Source organism: Rosa rugosa, chromosome 4, assembly GCF_958449725.1.
Source record: "Rosa rugosa chromosome 4, drRosRugo1.1, whole genome shotgun sequence".
Lineage (NCBI taxonomy): Eukaryota > Viridiplantae > Streptophyta > Magnoliopsida > Rosales > Rosaceae > Rosa > Rosa rugosa.
This window is the reverse complement of record NC_084823.1, coordinates 32,156,957-32,170,366: the sequence shown is the minus strand read 5'-3', so window position 1 is coordinate 32,170,366 and position 13,410 is coordinate 32,156,957. Positions and strand designations below refer to the sequence as shown.

Genomic DNA, 13,410 nt, shown 5'->3' with positions numbered 1-13,410 from the left:
CTTAATTCATCCTTGAAACCCGGTATATATACCTAGGGTTTTGACTGTTCCTTGTTGTAGAAGGATTATTGATTGAAGTTTCCTAATCGATCTCTGCTACTTACCTCCAATAAGGTTTCGTTTTCCTCATGGATTCCGGAATGGGCGAAGCTGTAACCCAAACCATAGTAGGCTTATTTTTGGGCCGCAGGTATATATCGGCCCGCTGTGCTAGATCCACTAAAGGATATTGCCAAAATTACTTTTGGGCTCAAACACAGACCATATTTCAAGGAAAAGGTAGGGCATATTAATTGCATTATTACCCTCAAACAATTCGAAGTCACAAATATAAGTTTAAATCTGCAGAGCACAATGCTAGCCATAAAGAGCCAAGCATTTCATCCATCTCGAAACTATTATACAGCCAAAAGCATATGTATATACAGATTATACCGAGTTTCATATACAAGACTTGAAGATCGTGGGAATGAACTTGCTTACAATAATTTGCTCACTGGTGCTTTACCTGCCTCTCTATATACGCAGATGGAAACCACCCGGCCTTGCCCTTGCATTCCCCTCCAGACCATCCATTAGGGCCCACCTACAAAACAAAGACGTAAAGAGAACTCAAAAAAAGAAAAAAGTAACTACAGATTAAGTAAAATAGGAAAAGAAAAGGATAAGAATTCTTTCTATGGTGGCTTTGCAAGTGCATCCTCATTGTTTTTTTCATCTTGTAAATTGACAGGTAGTGTTCAATGGTTGAAAAAATTACTCAGATGATATAAGAGATAACACACTTCCAGCTCAAGAGAGACATTTCTAGGGAATATCATTCCTTTTATAATCTAGTCATCCCTTCCTATCAAACATCCAAATGAAAGGTTACTAGAACCGTGCATAGGTTGCAATTAAACTAGCAGTGGTTGAAGTACCTCACGAACCACAACATAATCATCAATTGATAGATTCAACTCTCCATCTGTTTGAGCATCAAATGAGTGTATAGCCTGCATGTGATGTAGAAGTAATTGACTGTAATTCAGTGGGGGAAAAACTAGGATTACAAATAAAAATTGTAAAGTCAACTAACAAAACTATACTTTCAGAAAGTGGACTTCCAATAAAAGTTGATGCAACTGATACTGAGTTATGTTGAAGGATGTCGACATAATGTGTGCCTCTACAAACTAGGGTTTAGAGTTGTAATAGGAGAAGGTTCTAGGTATTCAATGTATTCAGATTCTATTACCTTTTGTGTACTTTGTAACTCCCTATATAAAGGGCTCCTATTATCAATAATAAACACACAATTACAATTCTCTACAACACGTTATCAGCACGAGTTCTAACCCTAGCCTAAAAGAAGAAAAAAAAAAACCAAAACCCTAAAAACTCTCCGCACAAAAATCTGCCACAGCCCCCTGCCCACGTAAACCCTAGCTCGGCCTACCCCTGCTACCGTAGCCTCACTGTAGCCCTACGCCCTGCAGCCCTGCCCCTACAGCATAAGCCACCGCGCAACAACCTAGCAGCCCCCGCTGCAGCCTCCGCTCGCTCGCCTACAACATGCCCCTCGCGCGCATCCGCATACAGCCTGCTGCAGTCCTGCAGCCTCACTGCAGCCTCACCGCAGCCTTACCGCAGTCTCACCGCAGCGCCAAGCCCCTGATGCTGCTTGCCATCTGCCGCAAGCCTCACCACCTTGCCCAGCTCGCTTCCTGCCCCCGCGTTGCAGCCTACCTACCACGCTGCAGCCTTGCCCAGTGCGCATCCACACTACAGCCTGCCTACCGCGCTGCTGCTTGCTCGCTGCCACCACTGCTGCTCGCTGCTGCACTGCTGCCGCCACTGTTGCCGCTGCTATTTGCTGCTGTCCTAACACGCCTGCTCCAACACGCGCGTGTTCTCAAGCCCCGAACCATCACGTAAGTTTTTGTGATTAAAGTTGCTGCATTCTTGTATTTTAAATTCTTTTATTTGCTGCAGAATTTTGAAATATATGAATATGGTTTTGAGTATTAAATAAGCGGAATTGTGGGGATTCATGCTTAACGAACTAAGAGCGTTCGTAACCAATGAACTAAGAGTGTTCATAATTAACGAACTAAGAGCGTTCGTAATCAATGAACTAAGAGTGTTCATAATCTTCGGACTAAGAGCGTCCGCAAGCATCAATTTTTGACCATATTAAACATCATTGTTTTGGTCTAATCCAAATATTCTTGGAAATTGATTTCTTGGTAGCATAGCTAGGAAATCTTATTATTTTAGTTTTCGTGGAAGTTTTTACTCCGAAACTAATCTATTCTCCTTCGTTTTTGAATGTCGAATGCAAACGTGCAAAAAATCGACTTCACTAAACCAGATTCAAATAACATTGGTTATCACCGATGGGTGAATAACGTCAAGAATCACCTCACTATTAGTGGGATTTTGTGGAGAAGAGCACACAGAATAAAGATTAATTGAAAAAATCCTCTCAACCTTCCCCGTCTCAGCACTAATGATTGCCAAGCAATATAGGCTTGTGTGCAATGTTAGATGGATCACGAGGTTTCATCAACTTATGTCAGTTACTGAGTAAGCTGATAACATACTCGTGAAAAACTATAATTCAAAGGCCCGTTGGAATTAAGAGCGTTCATGAGGCGAATTATAAATTGCGCACCTAAAGGAGGGCGCAAGGAGCGGAACCCTAAAAGTTAGGGGACAACAAAATGGACGTGTGGGTCCATACAACCGCCCTACAAAGGAAGGAAAACCGCGAGATACGCGGACACATGGCAACATTGACCAACGTGGGAGAGACAAAATAATAGGCGTCGTCCGTAGTGGTGGTGTCGCCACCAACGTCCATGGAGGATGTCCAAATGCACAAGGTGCATCTCAATTAATGGGTGAGGTAATGCTATAGATGGGGATCTTTAAAGCATTGGTTTAAGCACTAGAATGCGAGTGGAAAAACAAAGCTGCACAATACAAGTATATAAAGATATGAGAGAGCATGAGGCTCATCTCGCAGTTGAAGGAGATGATGGAAATGACAATGACGTGAATCTCATCATTACAGACTTCAAATTTGGCGAGGAAAACAACCATGTTGATGCCGCAGATTTTGATTAAATAGTCCATTTATTTTCCAAGAATGTAATGGCAATTATGCCTTAATCAATAAATGACAATTTTGTATTAACTCTTTCTCAAGTGGCGCATCCAATGAAGTATGATGTCTAGGAAAGTGATTGAGTTTAGTGGTACTTAAGAGAGCCTCGCTCCACCGACATCTCTCTCTACTTCCCTGGTCATATTTGATTAGAGTTACCAAACGGATTGAGTGACTACGATTTGTCTAAGTTTGATTTTTATTTTGAATTAGACTTTGGTTAGGAAACTTTGATGTAATCATTGGCTATTAATAAAGTGTCGATTCTTTTATTTAATGTCTTGGACATACCTTAATTTGAACTTTATTTGAAAGATATAAAAGCCAATGGTTTTCATGTGGAAACACATTGTGAGAATGGACAAGAGTTCCTTTGCATCACCTCTAATGACTACGGACATAAACGAGTATTAGAGAAACTTATGTGTCGCTATAGTGGGTTGTATGCAACCACTATTCGAGTCATTGAATCCAACCATGTCATGAGAGATGACTTATGGGATTCTGACACATATAGGCTTTGGCACGACCGTTTGGGACACCCAGGTCATGATATGATGATCCGTGATACTAAAGACTTCACACGGACATCTCTTCTTCAGAACGAAGGGAAGTGAGAATCAAAAGTTGATTCAAAGAGAGCATTGCACAAGGCGCGGCGGCGCAGCCATGCACCACTGGCCGGCAAACCCCGGCGCCGCGATCCCCCTGCGGCAAAATCATGGCTTTGACGCCATGTATGGAGACTTGGCTCCTCTCTCTACTTCTCAAAGTAAATTGTGACATTGTGGCTCAACCAAAACCTTCATTGGTTGATTATAAGGCCAATCTTTCGTTCTGTAAAGCCTGTTTTTTTAGGATCAAGACCATCCTATGCAAAGGATACTAAAGAAATAATTCCATTCTTACATAGAATCCAAGGGGATTTTGTGGATCGATTCAACCAACTTGCGGACTGTTTAGATGTTTTATGGTGTTGGTTGACACATAGACATGCTGGTCACATGTCGCTCTATCGTCCACTCATAATGCTGTTTATGATAAACTCCTGGCCCAGATCATATGGCTACGGGCTCACTACCCGGATCATCCCATTCAATCAATTCGACTTGATAATGCTAGAGAGTTTACATCAAAAAAATTTCGATGACTATTGCATATCATTGGGGATTGATATTAGGCATCATATTCCCATGTACACACCCCAATGGTCTCGCGGAAAAGCCACCATTAAACGACTACGATGGTAACCCAGACATTGGTAATGCGTACTAATATTTCCGCTTGGGGTTATGCAAAATCGCATGCAGCTATGCTAATTCGTCTACGACTCATAGTCACTCAACTTTTATTTGCGTTACAGCTAGTGACTGGGTGCAAGTCTAATATCTCGTACTTATGCATATTGAGTGTGCGGTTTATGTGCCAATTGCGCCGCCACAAGCGCATCAAAATAGGTCATTGCAATGAATGCATATATATATTTATGTTGGATATAAATCTCCAACTATCTGTCTGCTATGTAGAACCCTTGACAGGCGATCTCTTTACCGCTAGATTTGCCGATTGTCACTTTGATGAGACAGTCTTCCTGTCGTTAGGGGGAGATTAGAACGTCAACGTTCAACAGGAATGACAGGAATTGTCGTGGTCTGTCCCCACTATGTCTCATCTTGATCCCCTAAAAGTGACGATATCATATATACCTACTGCAAACATGCCTGCAAGGATAGATGTCCCCTCAAGAAGACATAGCGCCACCCAGAAGAGATGGGCACGGCACCACCACCATGGATGATGGTATTGTGACGCCACAAGGTGGCATAATGGCGTCATAGGCCATGGGTTTCGCTAGAGAGCGTAGGAGACCCGTAAGTTTGATGGATTCTCGCCCTAGGAAGAAAGCGAGTTTGGCACAAAATAATCCATTAATCATCGATGTGAATAATTCATCTCATGATAATATTCCGGATTATGGTTATGTCCAAGAGACATCATTGGGGGACGCGCCAATGTCAAAACCAATTCCAGAGAATAGGGAAATCTCCATGAATTACACTAGTGTACATGAGATGATAGATAGAAATTCTATGGCTATTGATGATGCATTTGCATATCACGTTGCAAAAGGAATTATAGAATATGATGATATCGAACCTCGCTCTGTCGAAGAATGTCAACGAAGAGCGGATTGGCCTAAATGGAAAGATGCGATCCAGGTTGAATTGGATTCACTAACGAAGAGGAAGGATTTTGGGCCTGATATGCCAACACCTCCTAACATAAAACCTGTTGTTAATGCTTTGATCCGTGGGGATCTAATTAACGATAAGTAAAAGAGAGAGAGAGAGAGAGTTGACACAAGATGTATAGTGGTTCGCCTCCGCATGAGCGGGAGACTACGTCCACTTGAAAGCTATACTAGTGTGTCGAGCCTTGCGGCCTAACAAGATTACAAGAGATGTAATGAATGTCTTGAGTTGTGGGAGGAGGCATTCCTTTTATAGATGAAGGAATGCTTCTCATTTACTTGTTCTTCGATGTGGGACAAGAAACCACACTATTCTAGTCTATTTAACATGTAGAAAGCCATGTTGTGGAGTCATCTTGGCAAGGGCGAAAAGGTGGCTTCCCGGTGGCGGATTTGCGACTTCCGGATACCGCCGCGTAGCCTGAACATAGGGCTACACGATGCATGTCTCGGTTGGGCCTTGCCATGTCTCGTTGATGTCCCAAAGTGGGTGTTACTTATGCTTGGTGATGTAGTAAATACTCCATATTATTGGAGGTATGTACAAGTCCCCGAAGTCCCTGAGTAAGAGGAGCTTCTTGGTTAGGGAGTTCAAATCATGAAGTCATCAAGCATAAGTAACCGGGCGGTATGGAGCCCCTACAAGTCCCCGAACTCCGTAAGCAAGAAGGGACTCGTTAACCTGCACAACAAAAAACAAAAAGCAGGCATACGTAGAATGCTCGTTGCATTGGGCAACAAATGTGAGTTGCACCGATATGCGTTTTGGCATATATAAACGTATAGGGTGCGTGATACATGGTTGATGTAGACACGCGAATGGCGCCGAGTACGATCGATTATGACGTACAAAACTCGAGAGCGCGTATGGCCGTGTGAGCATATGGATTGCATATGATAAATGTGTGATGCGCACAAGGAGATGTAAGTTTGCACGAGTGGTGCGAAGGTAAGCGTTTGTAGCGTGTAAAGGATGAGTACGTGAACGCTTGTGTTGGTTTGGTCGTCGCTCGTATTAAAGGAACGCGAAAAGAATTCAATTTGTCGGGAGCGACAAATGGTAGAAGAATTTCATGTTCCATTAACGTGTGGTGTGTCAAGTAGAATGCCGGGAAGGCATGAGCGGGAAGCTCAAGGGGGATGAGCGGAAGCTCAATGGGATGCCGGGAAGGCATGAGCGGGAAGCTCGTGAGCGGAAGCTCAAGGGTTGCCGGGAAGGCATGAGCGGGAAGCTCGTGAGCGGAAGCTCAATGGGGTGCCGGGAAGGCATGAGCGGGAAGCTCAAGGGTTGGGCCCCTGCTAGGCCTGCTAGAGAGTCCCCGACTCCCCAGCCATGTTCGTTGAGGGGGAGCTGCACGGAGCAGAGGGTGTTGGGAAGCGATCCCAATCTTTGGTACCCAAGCGTCGGGGTTAACTGCCGGATCAATGGCTGCCGTAGGCTGTGTTAACTAGTCCCTTGCTGCCGGATCAATGGCTATTATGAGGCGTTGCCTGACCGCTTGGCGGTTTTGGTCGTAGACCGTGGATGTGTACAGTATGTATTTGCATGAAAAATGACAAAACACACAGAGCAAGCATGTATAGACATGGCATGTGCGGTAGCTCAAATTGCAAGAGCGTAAGAGATAAGATGAAGCTACTTATCTTATGCCGATTTGGAGCGAGTTGGAGTTGGAATCAATGTAGGTACCCAAATCATGTTGGAGTTGTGCAAGCATGACGCTCCATTGCTCCTAATCGGAAAGGTGATCGGTGATTATGTTTCCTTAGCATAAGATACAGTAAACAATTAGTACTCTTTCCATATAATTGAATTGATTAAATATATATATGCCAAAGATATTTAATGTGACATGCGAGAATGTCATAGTGGTGATCACAGTGATATAATTGCTTCACATATATGCATGGCGTTAATTAGCATATACACACATGCACGTTGTAAACATGCGTAGATGTAAAGACTTGAATTTTGATGAGCACCAGATGCAAGTTTGAATTGAATAGCCCAAAAAATGGAACTCACAGATAAATTATGCATAAATAGCATGTGTAAGTGAAATAGCCGTGACAAGTGCCCCGGCTGACTATGTGCAAATAGGCAAAGGGTGCATTGTTCTCACACAATAACTAACTCAACTATGTGGCGTTGATATATATCTCAGGAAATATATGATTTGAGAGGCAAGAGAAGCCTAGCGGACAAGTATATCATGCTATGAATCATACTCAGCTCGTGCATTTATCATTATAGTAATTATGAGATAATATATGGCTTTGCAAGAAGTATGAGCAGAGGGCATATATGGATTATGGAGCAAGTAATGAATTGACCAGGAGCATAAATAATTATATGTGTTTTGCGTTTGACCATGTTGTAGGTCATGCATATATACACACATATACACCAAGAAAGAAAAGTGTCCGCATATATGATTATATGCATGTGTTTGAATTGAAGTGGACAATACTTAGTGGCATATGTGAATGGTCCACACCTGTGTGAGAGGTGACTGACAAAGGAATTAAACATATAATTGTGCATGTGACAACTATCCTAACAGGACTTGTACGTGTCCATAGGTGATGGCATAAGCGGCCCATATATAAATATTTATATATGTGAACTGTATGTGCAGCAGTGCAGGCAGGTGGCATTATGCAAAGAGCAGAAGCACGTGGTGCTTGCATCAGTAAGGAGAGAAGTATATATTGAGGGAAACTTAGCTTTGCCATAAAGACTCAAAGTTTCCTGGCGGATATCGCCTGGCGCTGCCGTGATTGTTGCTGGCGTTAGGGTGATAGCGTCGGCTTGGGCCTTGAGTTGCCTGTGACTAAGTGAAGAGGGTGTCTTCAAGGATTGCGGCGGAGGATTATAAGGCCTAGCGGTGGCGGAATGATTTTCCAGCGGAGGGTGGCCGAATGGAGGCCGCCGGTGCTGCTGGCGCTTTTTGGTGTGCTAGCGGCAGAAATTTTGGTCAGCGGTAGCATTGTCCAGCGGAGGTGAGTTGCTGGCGGATGTTTTGCCGGCGGTGGCCCGACAGTGGGCGGAGCGGAGCCCTGCGAGCAGCAGGAGCGGGGCGTTTGTTCAGCGGTTCTTGGAGCTCAGCGGAGCTGGAGGTCGGCGGAGGTGTTGCCGCTGGTGGTGGTCACCGGAGCAGTGGCTAGCTTATCGGAGGCTGTCTGGGCCATGGCTAGCGGAAAACTCGGGCGGTTCTCTTGACCAGCGGAGGTGCCTGGCGGAGAGATGACACCCGGGGCATGAGCCTGCGAGTCACAGGAGCGGAAGACGACCGCTGGGCTCGCTGGGGATGCTGAGCGATACAGCAATGGGCGGAGTCTGTCCGTTGAAAAATTACAGCGGAACAAGTCCGGCGGAGCTGGAAGTTGGGCGGAGGCCACGAGTTCCAGTTCGAAGGTGCTGCAATTGGTAGTGAGTGGCGGGAAATTTGAAAATAGGAGGGGTGCCCAGATAAGATTTCTGGGTGTCCAGAGAACATTTGGCCGCCCAAAAATTTGTTTTTTTTTTTTTTTTTTGGTGGTGCCAGCGTTGACTTTTGCGAGTTGGCCGTTGACCAAAAGTTTGATCAAGCCTGATGGGCGTTGACCGAGCTTTGACCGGGTGTTTTTGCAAGTTTTGACCACTCCATGGGCGTTGACCAACTCTGCTGGGCGTTGACCACGTGTTGACCGGCCCGCAAGGTGCAAATTTCTGCACACTCTGCTCTAGTTGCCGCCAAGAAACATTAATTCAAACATAAACTCAAAGAAGGAAGGAATTTCTTCAAGCTCCGCTGAGCAGACTTAGCTCATGGTAGGTGACGAAGCCACTGTGTTGGCTTCCCACAGACGGCGCCAATGTTAATGCTTTGATCCGTGGGGATCTAATTAACGATAAGTAAAAGAGAGAGAGAGAGAGAGTTGACACAAGATGTATAGTGGTTCGCCTCCGCATGAGCAGGAGACTACGTCCACTTGAAAGCTATACTAGTGTGTCGAGCCTTGCGGCCTAACAAGATTACAAGAGATGTAATGAATGTCTTGAGTTGTGGGAGGAGGCATTCCTTTTATAGATGAAGGAATGCTTCTCATTTACTTGTTCTTCGATGTGGGACAAGAAACCACACTATTCTAGTCTATTTAACATGTAGAAAGCCATGTTGTGGAGTCATCTTGGCAAGGGCGAAAAGGTGGCTTCCCGGTGGCGGATTTGCGACTTCCGGATACCGCCGCGTAGCCTGAACATAGGGCTACACGATGCATGTCTCGGTTGGGCCTTGCCATGTCTCGTTGATGTCCCAAAGTGGGTGTTACTTATGCTTGGTGATGTAGTAAATACTCCATATTATTGGAGGTATGTACACCTGTTGACATTAATAGTTCTTCGTTAGATAGCGTGATGAGAAAAAGAGATGGTAATCTCGCCTTATGGCGCAAGCTTCTCACAAAACGCCCTGGAATCGACTACGAGAAGACATATTCTCTCGTAATGGATGTCATTGCACTCCACTACATTGTCAGTTTGGTAGTTTCCAAATAACTGAATATGCAGCTTACGAATGTGGTCACTACGTATCTTTATGGGGATCTAGATACAGAATATAATGAAGGTTCTTGTAGACTTCATTTACCCAAATCAAGTGGCTCTAGACCACGGAGCGCGTTTGCAATGAGGTTGAAATGCTCACTAAAGTGACTATTTGATTGGGAAGTGATATGATGAACTATGCCCACGTGTTTCCATGACAAGTTTCGGATTTGCAATTGTTGCGGTTTATGTTGATAAACATAATTGGAACCCTTGAGAGTTAAGGGAAACCGCTGAACACCTGAAATCCGGGTTTGAGATGAAGGACCTTGGGAGTACATGGTTTTTGTCTAGATTTAGAACTTGTATACCGTGTCAATGAATGCTTTGGCATTTTGATAAAGTCAAAGATGCACTCCCATGGTCGTCCGTAGTCTTGACCCTAAGAATGATACGTTTCGTCCCAGGGATGATGACGAAGACGTGTTAATTGGCAGAAGTGTCTTACCTAAGTGCAATAGGCGCATTATTGTACTTAACACAATACAAGACCGGACACCTCATTTGTTATGAACTTGTTGGCTAAATGTAGCCCTGCGCCAATGCGACGCCATTGGACTGGTATAAAGACAATCTTTCGTTACTTAAAATGTACGATAGATATGGGCTTGTTCTATCCCTGCAGAGAGAAAAGAATGATGGAAGAATGAGAACGGATCTCATTAGCCCAAGTAGCGCCGTCCAAGACGCCGCCACCAACGGTGGCCCGCGTCATCCTCCTCCCTTAATCAAAACCATGATGATGTTTTGATAGATTTTGCTGATGTAGAGTATCTCTCTGACCCTCACAAATGTCGTTTCCAGACCGGTTATGTCTTTACCATGGGAAGCACCGCGATATCTTGAAGGTCTACAAAGTAGACCCTTGTTGCTACTTCCTCAAATCATGCAGAGATTATTGCTCTACATGAAGCCGTGCATGAATGCATATGGCTAAGGTCTGTAATTAGACACATTCGAGGAGCTTGTGGTTTGAAGTCTACCATAGATGAACCTACATGCATTTATGAATTGAGCAAATGAAATTAGGTTTCATCAAGGGCAACAACACCAAGCATATATCGCCTAAGTTCTTTTACGATCAGCAATAACATTAGTCACTTCTAAAGATTGAAGTGAATCAAATCCGATCAGAGGATAATGTAGCGGACTTATTCACTAAGTCGTTACCTAAATCCACCTTCGAGAAACATGTGAAGAGCCTCGGATTGAGAAAATTATCCGAACTCCCATGATTGTAGCAATCAGGGGGAGATGTCGACATCAGGGGAAGGAATGATGTCTACATGATCGATCTCGAAGAGTGAAGGACGTGTTGTGCTCTTTTTGTCCTTCGACCAGGGTTATTTTTGTCCCACAGGGTTTTTGTTACCTGGCAAGGTTTTTAGTGAGGCAATGATCAAAGCGTCATCACCAAGTTTGAGCGGCACAAGGGGGAGTGTTGAAGGATGTCGACATAATGTGTGCCTCTACAAACTAGGGTTTAAAGTTGTAATAGGAGAAGGTTCTAGGTATTCAATGTATTCGGATTCTATTACCTTTTGTGTACTTTGTAACTCCCTATTTAAAGGGCTCCTATTATCAATAATAAACACACAATTACAATTCTCTACAACAAGTTACACATACTGCAAACAGTCACATTTTGAAAGTTGAAAAAAGTTCAGTAAAATCTAATATAAATTCTAAGGACAAAAAAAAAAAGAAAAAGAGTATAATAAGGTAAAAAGAATCAATTTGATTGAAAAACATGCACATACTCCTAGAAAACAAAAACTTAGAAACTGTAAAATCGAATGACTAGCACATGCCGGATTTCATTTGGGTGTAGAGAATGGAATTATCTAGGGTTTTGAAGGCCTTACTGTTGCAACGAAAAAATTACCATCTTGAGTAATTCATGATCATCGGATCTCTTTGAACTTGCATTTGGATGCACTTTCTCTGATTCTAATGAAAATTCTTGTGGTAGCTTCTTTAGAATCATCTAATCATTTAAAATGCAGCCAATCAGAGTCAAAACTTTTCATGTGCAGACAACCCAAATCTCTAAACCATCCAAAGATCTCCATAACCCAAATCTCTAAGCCATACAAAACATCCTCAGATACGAACACAGGAACCAAAACAGAAAAAAAAAAAAAAACGATCTGCAGAGGGATCAAAGGGACAGACAGCCGAAGACCGTGCAGACCCTTGATGCACTACCGTATTCATCGGATTTATGTGCAGTAACGGGAAAACCCGTTTAAAGAGACAAGCCAAACGACGCCGACGTCAGAGCTCTAAAGGACCAGCGAGCAATTGGTGAAGTGCAGTCTGATGGGTGAGGAGGATGTTCATCTTAACCATGAAGAATCAAACATTTGAGAAATTGAGGAATAGGAAAGAAAAAGAAAATAGAGAATTGATGGAAAGGACATGAGAAGAAAGAGGGATGGTGGGGAAGATGAAGAAAATGGAAGAATAGAGGGATGGTAGGGATGGGTATTCTGAAATTGAAAGATGAGGAAGGGTTGGAAGAAGGAATCTGGGAAGGAAAGGAAAGCAAAAGCATAAGGGAAATCATACCTGTCACCGCCGGGGCAAAGAGCTACCACGAGAAGGATAGGGGAGAAGATGGAGGTGAGTCTGTGTGGGATGAAGGAGAGAGAAGCGAGAGCTTCCCCTCCTAGGTGGGTTTGGCAACAAGCAGTTTGGGTAATGAACAAACGGCAATTAATGACTAATGTAACAGTTGGAAAGAATATCTGGTCAAATGATAGTGTGAAACTACATCAAGATAAAGAATAAATAATTGACCAATGTGAATTCAATCAATAAAATCAACTGTAAGAAATCGGCTAGACTATCAAGTGGCTAAATAGGCACACCATCAACTCCTCATAAAATCAGGGAAACACTTCTAATCAGTTCTTACATCGTTTAGATTATGAGAATGTGTCAATGTGTCACTCAAGGTTCTTAAAAAGGGCCTAGGCGGCCGCCTAGGCGCCTCCACCCAGTTCCGATTCTGGCCTACTCGATCGAGCTAGGCACTGGGCAGAAAGTTGGCCGCCTAGGCGGTGCTGGGCAGTTGGCGATTAGGAGTTTCAGTGCTTTTTTTTATATTTTTTTTTATTAACTCTTCGACAAAACACAAAACCAAACCCGATCAGAAACCTAAACATAAACCTCTCCACACAACCTCTCTCCCTTTCTATTCTCTCTCTCTCTCAGGCACGGACGACGTGACTGACTGATGGTGGTAACTGGTAAGTCTGGGTTTCTGTTTTTCACTCTTCAATCCATCAATCGATCGGTCTCTTACTTTGAATACTTTCTCGGTCTTCAATTTTCAATCTTCAATTCTTCAATTCTTCAAGCAGCAAAGCAGCAAAGCAGATGTCCTTAAGGCTCAAGCAAATTTCTGGGTTCGAT

At 43.6% G+C, this 13,410-nt stretch overlaps 1 long non-coding RNA gene across 1 annotated transcript; it reads right to left on the bottom strand.

Moving 5' to 3' along the window:
• Positions 1-336: 336 nt before the first annotated feature.
• LOC133745371 (uncharacterized) lies at positions 337-12,676 on the bottom strand. Its single transcript, XR_009863562.1, has 3 exons — positions 12,562-12,676; positions 921-995; positions 337-586 (listed from the first exon to the last, which is right to left on the bottom strand). It is a non-coding gene; the product is annotated as an uncharacterized LOC133745371 (long non-coding RNA).
• Positions 12,677-13,410: the final 734 nt, after the last annotated feature.